The sequence below is a fragment of the Ammospiza nelsoni genome, chromosome 7, assembly GCF_027579445.1.
Source record: "Ammospiza nelsoni isolate bAmmNel1 chromosome 7, bAmmNel1.pri, whole genome shotgun sequence".
Classification (NCBI taxonomy): Eukaryota; Metazoa; Chordata; class Aves; order Passeriformes; family Passerellidae; genus Ammospiza; species Ammospiza nelsoni.
In genome coordinates this window covers 34,755,107-34,767,285 of record NC_080639.1, presented here as the reverse complement: position 1 = coordinate 34,767,285, position 12,179 = coordinate 34,755,107, and the positions used below count along the sequence as shown (strand labels likewise).

The window sequence follows — 12,179 nt, the reverse complement described above, 5'->3', positions numbered from 1 at the left end:
CACTTCAGAGACAACATAGTTCACTTTAATTGTTCCCTCTGGGTAGAGCAGTGCAGATACAAGTCACAAAACAGAGCTCACATGAGACCTGGTTCCAGCACTCAGGAGAGCAGCCCTGCCTGGCACAATCAGAGACCCACAACTCACCTGAGCAGTGGAAATGGCTACAAATGCATGTGTTCACTGAGAATATATTCATTATTCTGTCCTTTTCCAGTGGATAAGCATGGAACAGTGACAGATGGAGGTACAATCCCAGGCAAGAGGGAAAGACCCAACTCCTTCCAGGGCAAGGAAGCACTCAGCACCCTGAGGAAGCTGACAGGACAATATCTGGCTATTCCTCATGGCCACAGATGGTGGAGAAAGAGGGAGAGCAGACTGAGCAGGGCTGGAATAGGGTTAGCCATGATTTAAGGGCTGAGACACCATGTCTGGGAGATCATTGTTCACAAAACTCCTTCACCCTGAAGAAGCTGACTGTCGCAGACATCTTTTCTGGAAAATCCTTTCTTTAGGATTTTTCCTCCTGTAAAGCTGAGAGGCCTCAGGAACAAAATGTAAACAATGGTTATCTGCTGCTGTGGAATGCAACAGGTGCATCTGGGATTGGTCTCGTGTGGTTGTTTCTGATTAATGGCCAACCACAGCCCAGCTGGCTCAAACAGAGACACAAATTTTTGTTATCATTCATTCTTATTCTAGTCTTAGCTAGCCTTCTGAGGAAATCCTTTCTGCTATTCTTTTAGTATAGTTTTAATGTAATATATATCATAAAATACTAAATCAGCTTTCTGAAACACGGAGTCAGATCCTCGTCTCTCCTCTTATCCTAAGACCCCTGAGAACACCATCATATGCTGACAGGACACTACCAGGGCAGAGCAAATATTCCCCCTTCCATCTATCAACACATCCAGCCACAGTGGGAAGTTCTCACCAACCAGGAAACCCCAAATGTGCAGCTGCAACCCCAAATTGCACCTCTGCAATTTGCTCCTGGTGCCTGTAAATGGTGATCCAGCCCCTGTGGCACCACCAAGCCCTGATTTCTACAGGACTGATGCTTCCTGCAGCTCCCAGGACAGATGACAGAGCAGTGAGCCAGTATTTCATGTCACTCTTATTGTGAGCACATGGCTTTAATGCATGCAGTGCTCAAAGTAGCAAAACCCATCTTGGAAATGCCATTTATTTCCAGACAGTGTAATAAAGAAGGAAAAAGCCTAACTGGGTACTTAATTTGCAGTCATTAATTTACTTTCATGGCCTTTGTAGAGTGAAGGCAAAATAATATCAATGTTTAAGGCAAAGGGAATAGTGCAGAGCCATTAAGAGGGGAAAATAACAGGTAATAGAAAGGGAACATAAATGCATTCAAAATCTCTTTTTTTGCTTCGTTTTTCTCAGAGACATTTCATTACAATCAGATATTTAGCAGTTTATTTCAAGACCTTAATAAGAACACAAGGCAAAAAAATGAGAGAAAGAGCTAAAAATGGGTATACCACCATGAGTAAAAAAGAAAATCATTAGAAACAAAAGTTGCCTTCAAAAATTAACACAGAACTTCTGACATCCAAAGGGCAAAATCAGAGGCAAAAATTCAGTGCTTAACAAGAAAAAGTGAAAAAAAGGATGGTTTGAGATGCTACAAACCAGCCAGATTGCCTTCCATGCGGGTTCCTCCTAATGATTTGCAACTTGCAGAGTTATTAGGAAAAATTAGGACTGGAATTTGTTACTGAGCTCAGTGCACATAAAACACAGCAACTCATTAGACCTGTGCACATGGATTTGAGAGGCCACAGCTGGACTACTGTGACTAATTTTGATCATCCTGCTGAAATAAAGCTGGACAAATTAGAGGTAGTTCAGAAAGTGAGCTGCAATGCTAACGAGGGACCTGGAAATGTGACCTGAAAGAGAAAAGGAAATGACCTTACCTCAGAGAAGGGAGCACTGGAAGAGGCTGTGATTATTCCTCTTGCATGTGGAGCAGGGAGACAACAGCTGCCTATTCCTCATGGCCACAGATGGTGGAGAAAGAGGGAAACAGCCTGAGCAGGGCTGGAATGGGGTTAGCTGTGATTTAAATGGTGAGACACCTTGTCTGGTGATCATTGTTCACAAAACTCCTTCACCTGGGACTAGAAAAGGACAGAGAAACCTCACAGGTGCATGGCTTAGCAACCTTAAATCCTGCCTCAGAAAACAGGGAAAAAGATGGATTATTAAGAGCCAATTGCAGCATGAGAACCAATTCTCTTTTCTTACAGCATTACTGGTCTAGTAAAAGGCAAATGTGAGGTGTGGGGTATCCTGCCTTCACCAGCATCTCCAGGACAAGGAGTTAATTGTTTTTGCTAATTTGTAATTGCAGAGCCAGGGAAATGGGGCTGAGTGTGTCCCATCTGCTGAGGTGTCTGACCCCTGAACCCACAGCTGCCCAAAGCAGAGCAAGCACAGAGCCACTCTTCCCTTTCATGAAAAGCACAGAGGCTTTTTTCCACTCTTTCACACTGAAATGAAACACATTCTTTTGAAATGTTTAGTCAAAGCACACAGAAAGAGAGGGAAAGGGAGAAAGATCCTTTTCTCCTCCCTTTCCCCACATCCACAACCCCCTAGTAGCTATCAGCCCAGGAGATAATGACATTTGGGAAGTTTTACCCAGGCAGACCCAGAGCAGAGCCCAAGCCCCTCATTTTGCGTTTTCTCATTTGCGTTTTCTCACTTTGGCTTTGATTATGCCAAAGTGCAGAGCTCTCTCCCTTTTCTTTTCTCCCTTTTTTTGCCCTCCAGCAATTCTGTACTAAAAAATCACACAACAAGAACTTCAGTGGAGAAACACATCCTGTGAAAACCTCAGCTGTGGCGAGCCAACCTTTTCCTACAGAGGAAAAAGAAAAATAAAGATTTCCATCAGAAATCTCACAGCCTGCTCCAACACCAAGATTCCAGAGGCAGCCAACTTTAGGTGCCTCGTATTTCTGCATATCAGGGTCGTCAGTCAGGCACCTAGAAAACAAGGAGCACAGGAGTAATGATCACCCCTGACACGGCTGGAGTGACTTATCCAGCATGACACAGCCCTCATGGCAGCCCTATCCATCACCTCCCCGGGCCAGCATTCCTGGAGTCATTTTTTCCCTCCAAAACATCAATACCAGCTAACATTTTTTAAACACTGCCATCCATTTCAGTCAATCTTATTCTTCATAATTTCAGTTTCTTTCTGTTGGGAAATTGGAGTGTATTTCACAGTGTGAAGTGTCAGGAGAACAACTGCGTCAAGGAACAACATCCTTTCCCCTGCCACTTATATTTGTTTGCTCTTGCAAGATGTACACAGTCACCCCAGCAAGAGATTAACTGTTCTGATGCACCACCACAGCCTGAGCACCTCCCAGACATACTAAAAACCTCAACATTCAAAACCTCTGCATGAGCAGAAATCTGATTTTTAGGTGGTTTCATCTTGCTACCCAGCCTTCTGCTGCTTTTTTTTTTCTTCCTTCATAACATTGGATCATTTAGATAAAATCTTAATGGTGAAGCTGCTGCTTGGCTGGGTTCTCCATGCCATTGCCTCAGCCTATTTATATGCAATAATCTCCCCAAGAGCTTATACTTTTCACTTTTATCAGGCAAAAAGCACGCTGCAATTAACATATAGCATCTCACTCTATTTACTTGCTACTGAATCCAAATACTCAGGGGCAAGCTGTTAGCAGGGAGAGAGTAAAATGAGCACAGAAAATCCATGCCAAGCCCTGAACAGACAGGGGTGTGAAGAAGCCCCCTCGTTGTAGAGCAGCAGGGGAATGCTTGGAATCCTCTCCTCAGAGGGACCTGAGATATTCCCATGAGGAGCACAGCTCCAGCAATGGGAGCTGCTCAAAGAGATAAATGCTTTGCCAAAACAACCCAAAAACCCCCAAAACGACCCCAAAACAAGCTCTCTGCTAAGAGCACACACCCATTTCACAGAGTTATCTCATGTGTGACAGTCCCTGGGGTTGATGTTGGATGCAGGGACATTCAATGACCTTCCCCAGTCCTTTCCTGACCTGTTTGCTTTGACCTCCCATTGCAGTGCCCAAGGTCCTGCGGGACCTCAGGACAGCAGGGACAGGCAGCCTGTCCCCAAAGCATCCCTCTCTTTCTCCTTCTGGCAAGGTTTTCCCTTGTGGACAGGGATTTTCCCTCCCCTCTCAGTGTAAGAGGCGCTAACTCAGCTGCAGTGTTAATTTTACTTGGGCCAGAAGAAGTGATTAATTGGTTTATTCTGTTTAATCTTGACATTGTTTGTTAACAGGTCCAACTTCTGCTTGATCTGGCAGGAAAACAACTCTTATTTTTGTTACTATAAATATATAATAACTATATAATATAGTTAAATATATAATAACTATATAATATAGTTATTATAATAATATAATATAATATAATATAATATAATATAATATAATATAATATAATATAATATAATATAATATAATATAATTAATATAATTAATATAATATATATTATATATACTAATAATATAATATATAATATAGTTATTATATATAAATGTATAATAACTATATATAATGAATATATAATAACTATATAATATAACTGTATAATAGAGTGGTTATGCACCTATCTTTTAAAAAGGGTGAAAAATAGTCTCTTCTGCATATTTCATGTTCACACTCATATGATGGCATGTCAGTTCTTTACATCCCACTCTCAGAAGAAAGGAGATTTAGCTTAATGACTATTTGCAGAGGATTTTGCAAAGAGCTGGACTGCCATTTCTCATGTAATCACAGCCAAAATAACCTGCTGTTGTAAGGAATCTTGGAAAGGATTTTGGTGATGTGAAAATACTGCAAATCATTATTGCAAATAAGATTTAATCTGTATAAAAATCCATGTCATTCTTGGCATGTACCCTCAAGGTCTATCTCCTAAGAAAAGGTTTGCCTTGAAAGAGAAAAGGGAATTTGTCCTGCCTTAGAAGAGGATTTTAAATGATGGGACACGTTCCAAGAACAGGTCTGAGAAGAAAATATGGAGACTGCAACCCTATGATCAGAGCGATAATGTTTTTGGTCCCTGATTAAAGGGAAAAATTCCACTTTGATGTGCTCTCTGCATCCAGGAGTCATGATGAATAAGCAACAAATAGCAAGAAATGGCCTTGAGAGAAACCCAGAAATTAACTGGGGCTCGTGGCCACTGGAGTCAGGCCTGCCCTGCCTCACCCATGTCAGGTCAATCAACACATTTTCATTGTGAAGAACCATGAAAGACCATGAAGACCATGAAGAACTGCAACCCAAAAGGTCCACAAAGGTGGTAAGGACAGCTATCTCTCAGGATGGATGAAGACTGTGGTGCTGCTGAAGAAATATGTAAAAATCTTGCAGGAGTATCTAGGGGAAGTATTCATTTAGGTGCTTGTACTGTATGGGAGATAAATTACAATTAGACATCCTTGATTGAGGTGATTTGCATTTTGGACCTGGCTGTCTCGCAGCCAGAATTTAAAAAAATAAAATAAAAAATAAAAAAGAGCTGATCCTACAAAGCATTTCATGTGAATGAAGGCAATGGAGATAAGGAAAACAAAACCACAGGGATAATTCACCTTGGAGCAAACCCAATGCTGTGAGTGCCCTTGGGTGTGGTTTTGGGGTAACAGGGGGTTCAAATGGCACCAGTGACATTTTCCCCAGATCAGCAAGATCTACCCTAATTTTATTTTGAATCTGAAAAGCTGTTTAGCCTAGAGAAAAAGAGCTATATTTTTCTGAAAGTTTAATTTTTTTATCCTTTCAATGTCTTTGCAAATGAAATGCCTCAATGCCTCCTGCTTACAAAATGTTTAATTTTAGGCTGACAAGGGGTTTAGCTTGAATTTCAATATTATCAATCATTCTTTGTGATTTTAAAGATTTTATTTCTCTGGGAAATTGGAAGGATTATACTTTAAATGGAAAAAAGTAACTTTTCCTCAGTGGACCAGTGAATTGCAAATCATCTGCACACTAAATCTTCTGTATGCTGGTAACATCTGTTCAACAGCTGCCTTTTTTCAAAATTTACTGCAGCACACCATGATAGCCATGTCTTTCTGTCCCTCCTACATGCAATCCTTCCCTTTCTGCTTTGCTCTGGGAGCTGTCTGTGCTTATATTTTTGCAGCAGAAAAATGTAGAACATTAGCATCTGTTAATCCTTTTATACCTCAAGCCTTCACATGTTTGTCCAGCTCTGCTTTTCATTGTGCCTTCATGTCTCTGGAATAGCCTCAAAATTCCAGATACAGCAAAATAACCCATGAGTGTATCCCGGCCCTGTGGTGCTGCTGGGGGGCTGTTTTAGAATTAAGATAATTCAGTGGTTTAAGTGTGTTTGCTGGATCCCTAGGAGCAAAGTTTTACCCCACTTTGCAGGGATTTAGCCATTCAGATGTCATTAATATCAAGCCATGCTGCTGAATCTACATGTTCTGTAAGGGAATAACCTAGATTTGAGTCCCTTGCTTTGCAGCAGACATTTATTTCAGAACACAATAGAAAGGATGAAATGGAACTTGACTTTAGCCCAGAGTGTTACTGTGGCATGACAGAGGAGCAATGAGAGGCTGAGGAATACCTAGCAGAGATCTTTACACTAAAATTGGACCCTGGATTTTCTTCCACACCACATTTTAAAGCCTTTGTGGGTTAAAAATAGAATCCTGGAGTAGCACGAATTGGAACGGGCCCACAAGGACCATGGAGGAAGAGTTGAGAGATCATCACAGAGCGCTGCAGTCCATGGCCAAAAGGGCAAACTAGCTTAAGTGATGTGGGGTGAGAATGAGAGTCCAGCAAGGAGGCATTTTGGTGTTAGACCTGTCAGCTTTCTTCAAGAAAATATGCATTTTTTAAACAGTGAAAAGAAAAACTCAAAGAGAAGAAAAATTCAAAGAAAAGAAAAATTCAAAGAAAAGAAAAATTCAAAGAAAAGAAACAGCATTGGAAGTTGGCAAACTTAGAGATTTCTTATTTATATTTGAATAGTTAACGAAATTACAGAAACAGTGGTTTCAGTGGGAGGGGATCGAATGTTCAGGCCATTGTCTCAGCACATGGCAGTCATGGTTTGAAGTCAGGGAAAATCAGCCAGTTCCAAATCTGCCCATGAAGCTCAAACCCAGCAGAAAATGTCCCCAGGTCACCCTGCCCCTCTCACTATTTTTTTGCCTTCTGCTGGGCCTGTTCTGCTGCCTGTGCCCCAAACACACCCAGAGCATTCAGAGCATTCCTGCTGCTGGCAAGCAACATTTATACAGCTCAGTTTTCACTATCAGAGCTAGTGAGGTCCTCATTGCTGAATGGAAAAGATGAGCACTGTGGGGGAAAATTAAAGAGCAGGTGCTCTTGAAGTCACCTGTGGGTGAATGTGAGAGGTGTAAGGGCTGCACCACCACTCCTCAGTCTGTCACAGGCAAAGCCCTCCTTGTTCATGGGCTGGTAGGTGAGTTACCCAAACCCCGGGGTCAAAATCATCATCACATTTCTCAAAATCATCATCACAGTTCTCAAAATCATAATCCCATTTCTGTGCTACCCCAGCCATGCTGGGGGTGCAGTGGGAGAGGCAGCAGCCACTCCTGCACAAGGAACCACAGCCACTCCTGCACAAGGAACCACAGCCATTCCTGCACAGGGAACCACAGCCATTCCTGCACAGGGAACCACAGCCACTCCTGCACAGGGAACCACGGCCACTCCTGCACAGGGAACCACAGCCACTCCTGCACAGGGAACCACAGCCACTCCTGCACAGGGAACCACGGCCACTCCTGCACAGGGAACCACAGCCACTCCTGCACAGGGAACCACGGCCACTCCTGCACGGGGAACCACAGCCACTCCTGCACGGGGAACCACAGCCACTCCTGCACAGGGAACCACAGCCACTCCTGCACAAGGAACCACAGCCACTCCTGCACAGGGAACCACAGCCACTCCTGCACAAGGAACCACAGCCACTCCTGCACGGGGAACCACAGCCACTCCTGCCCAGGGAACCACAGCCACTCCTGCACAAGGAACCACAGCCACTCCTGCCCAGGGAACCACAGCCACTCCTGCACAGGGAACCACAGCCATTCCTGCACAAGGAACCACAGCCACTCCTGCACAAGGAACCACAGCCATTCCTGCACAAGGAACCACAGCCATTCCTGCACAAGGAACCACAGCCATTCCTGCACAAGGAACCACAGCCACTCCTGCACAGGGAACCACAGCCATTCCTGCACAAGGAACCACAGCCATTCCTGCACAAGGAACCACAGCCACTCCTGCACGGGGAACCACAGCCACTCCTGCCCAGGGAACCACAGCCACTCCTGCACAGGGAACCACAGCTGGCTCCTGCACTATTTGCAGTTGTAGGTCCACAACTGTGGCTTTCAAAGTGGCATTTGAAGCTTTAGGAACATCTAAACCTTCTCTGAAAAGGGTTAATTGTAGAAAACTACAGGAAGTTTGCTGCCAGGACTTGCAGGCTAACACTTAGCTATGTGTGGCTGTGCAGGATATCAGCAGATGCCAGACAGGTCTACTTGTACAGACCCTCTGCTCTCCAACCAGCTCCTAGAATGGAATCACAGAATCACAGCTTCATTAAGGTTGGAAAAAACCTTTAAGATGATTGAGTCCCACCTCTGGCCAAACACCACCTTTTCAACTAGACCAGAGCACTGTGTGCCACATCCAGTCAATTCCTGAGCACCTCCAGGGATGGTGACTCCACCACTTCCCTGGGAAGTCCATTCCAATGCTTAACAACCTTTTCAGTGAATAAATGTTTCTGATTTCCAACCTGAACCTCCCCTGGCGCAGCTTGAGGTTACATCCTTTTGTCATAAAACAACTCATAAAACACAAAATGACCAAAGCCTGACACTCACCAGGTTTCACATAATCAAATTTTACAAGTTTCAAAAGCAACTCAGCAATGACTGTAAATTGCTAAAGAATAAAGTAGTAAATGATAAATTGATTGCCTGCTGGTTCTTTGTGCATTAATTTGTGTTATGGCTTTCCAATCTGAAATTGCTTGACTAGATTTTTTGCTGATTGTTTTTTATTTTTAGCTCAAATTGCAAAAGAAATGACTGTGGTAACCTGAATGCATCAAGTCTAATGAAGAATTGATCAGTTGTCATATTGTAGGGTTTTTCTGAGCACTGGTTACTGGCCTATCTTCTCAGGATGAAAATTGCAGTTATTAGCCAATTACCAACTAAGAATGTAGAACTGAGTCTTGTTTTCATGACAGAAAGATGGAAGAAAACCTGAAATGCTGCCTGTCTGCCTTGTTTACCTGGGGATGGAGATGCACAGATAACATTTTCAGTTCAATTATTCCCCAGCAAAATAACTGAGATCTGGTTGCTTCCCCCTTCACTTCAGCAATGCTATTTTTTAAAGCATGTATTTCACTAAAAGGTGTAACTTTATTTCATAATCTAAAAGCATGTTCTGGCTGTTATCAGGCAAGAAGGAGGTGGAAGAGTAGAATGAAAAGCTCAGCATGAAAATGGCTCCACAGAAATAAAAAATTGCTAGGATTCATCTCATCTGGTGAGAAGAAACTGTACTGCATTGTCAGTGTCTGAGGAGCAGAGTGGTTCCCATTGAGAATACTCCATCTGGCAATCTGATTTCCCTTTATTTTCTTTCTAAAGAACACAAAGTGGCAGCGCTATACCTCCTGTAAGAAACACCATGTAGATCATGGTGGAAGAAATCCCCATCCCATTCCAGCCCATCCCTGCATGGGAAACCCTCCCACAGCTCCATCAGCCACTGAAGGACAGGGCTCATTTCTGCTCATTTCCTCTCCTCTGAGGACACAGGCACATTTTTAAGACAGCAGAGGCTTTAAAACACACAAACCTACACTGTGATCAAAGTTAATGCAGTGTAAATGAGAAGAAATCAGTAGGTTTGCCTTCTGCACGGCTGATCCTGATCAGAGCACAGATGCCAATAATGTGCACCATATGGGGCAGCAATTGTCTCCTGTTTGTTCCTGTGCCTCCCTAATCCCCTGTGAACATGCAGATCTGTACCTGCAGCTCTGGCTGCATGGCCACAGAAAGGTGTTGGGCTTTACATATATGTAATTATGGAGATGTTTTTTCTTATTACGGTAATTACATCCTAAAAGGTTGCACAGGTAGCAGCTGTAAATGTGGTGAAGACTCAGCTGATACCAGCTGAGCTGCATTTTCTTTTACATCAAAAAACAGCTTATAGCTGAAGGCCTTATAAGTTCCTGAAACCTTACTATTTTTATTGATGGTCCTACTACTTCTGGTAAATAAGCAGAGATCTGTGGAGCAACCAAAGCAGAGATGACCCTTAATATAAAAAAAAAAAGGAAAATCGGTGCCTGTTAGAACCGAGAATTAAATTCAAGTAAATAAAAATAGCAAACACATTTATCTGGAGGTTTTTGTCTATAGGAACTGAAAGCCTTGCTGTTTCATGGTGTGAATAGGCAGTACCAGACCTCTGCCAGGTGCTAGAGACACAACCATGTGTGTGAGATTCCCTGGAATTCCATCATGGCCCAGGGAAAATGCTGGCTGGAACTGATACAATCCTGTTTCCATGGGAGGAACACACTGACTTTTAGGTTTGAAGATACCATGACTATATGTACCCAATCAGAGCCTTTCAGAAGCTGAAGAAACAAACAGTGGGGATTGCTGATAAATTTGGATTTTAGAAATCTATTAGGCTTAATGTCGCAATTCCACGGTTGGGAGTACACAGCTTTATCTTATCACAGTGGCCAGGCAGGCTGCTGGCTATTTCTAGCTCATGACCTTTTATTTCAATATTTTTTAAATCCATCCAGAGTGCTATATTGCATGAGAAGAACGTTTTGCATCCACAGCAGGAGCTGCTATGTGCTATGAGCCTGTTTCATATCAACTCTCTCACAGTTTCACACAGCCCACAAAGGGATGGAGGACAGGGTCAAAGAAAACCTAAATTTTAGTGGAGAGATCCTTCCAGGTTAGTGCAGCAGCTGGGAAGTGGAGCATGTCCGTGTGCATTACTGCAGCACTGTAACAAATAAAACCTTACTCCAAAGGCAAGAGGGAACCCAGCCATTCATCCTAAATGTCAGAGCCCTGACAGAAAAGCCCATTATAAACACGTGAGGAGCTGAAGCCACTGCTGTGCCAGTGAATGGGATGAATAACAGCAATGAATAATAGCAAAACAATAGCAGGAAAAATTGCCTGGTCACCCTGCATCCAACAGGAACTGAATCACACCCAGGACACACAGCAGACCTGGAATTTGGCAGCACTGAGCTGCCTGCACTCTGAGTGCCCTTATCTGCTCACCAGCCTCTGCTGGAAGCACTGACAGCAAGGGACTGCTGACACTTTCCCCAGCTTAATATCACCCACATCCAGCACTGCATGGAGGAAGTGCAGGAAAATGTGGCCAAAATTCAGCATTATCCGTGGGGGCAGTCTGGAAAAATGTGTGGCTGGCGAATGGTAATTAGCCAGTGTCATAGCTGAGGTGTAGAAACACCTCCAGCTCTCCATGGCAATCAAATTTCCATCTGAATAGAGCCCTGTGGCTTCTAAAATCAAAACCTGTGAGTTTGTTTTTGTTGCTTCTATTTAGGAAAGCTAAATTTGTGACTGTATGCTCAGCTGAGATTAGGAGGTAAGAAAGACCCTTTTCCTTGATTTCACTTTTTCATTCTGAGGGATGAGAGCAAAATAGACCAATCAATAACAATAATTATAATTTTCTTTTTATTGATTTTTATTGAGATGCCCTTAAAGGCATCATGATTAACTTAGAGATAACTTGAGGAAATTTATGAGGCTTTGAATTCTGTTGTGACACAGCAATAGTAAGTGATTTCTATATTCTGATTCTCAGCCTTCCTGGCTTTAGGACTGAGCAAGAATGAGTGAGGAGGAGATTTGGTCAAACATAATAGAGCTATTGACACAATTTGGCTTTGCTGTTTTTTCTAAATGGCACATTTATTAAATGAGGCTGCATTTTGTAAAGAAGGTGCACTGACTTCACCTGGCCTGTACAACTGCCCATTGCTTTTTATCCATGTGCTTTTT

At 43.0% G+C, this 12,179-nt stretch overlaps 1 protein-coding gene across 1 annotated transcript in view; it reads left to right on the top strand.

Moving 5' to 3' along the window:
- The window catches only part of LOC132075810 (von Willebrand factor D and EGF domain-containing protein-like), a 172,621-nt gene that overhangs the window by 20,719 nt on the left and 139,723 nt on the right, over positions 1-12,179 (top strand). The gene's annotated exons all lie outside the window — the stretch shown is intronic.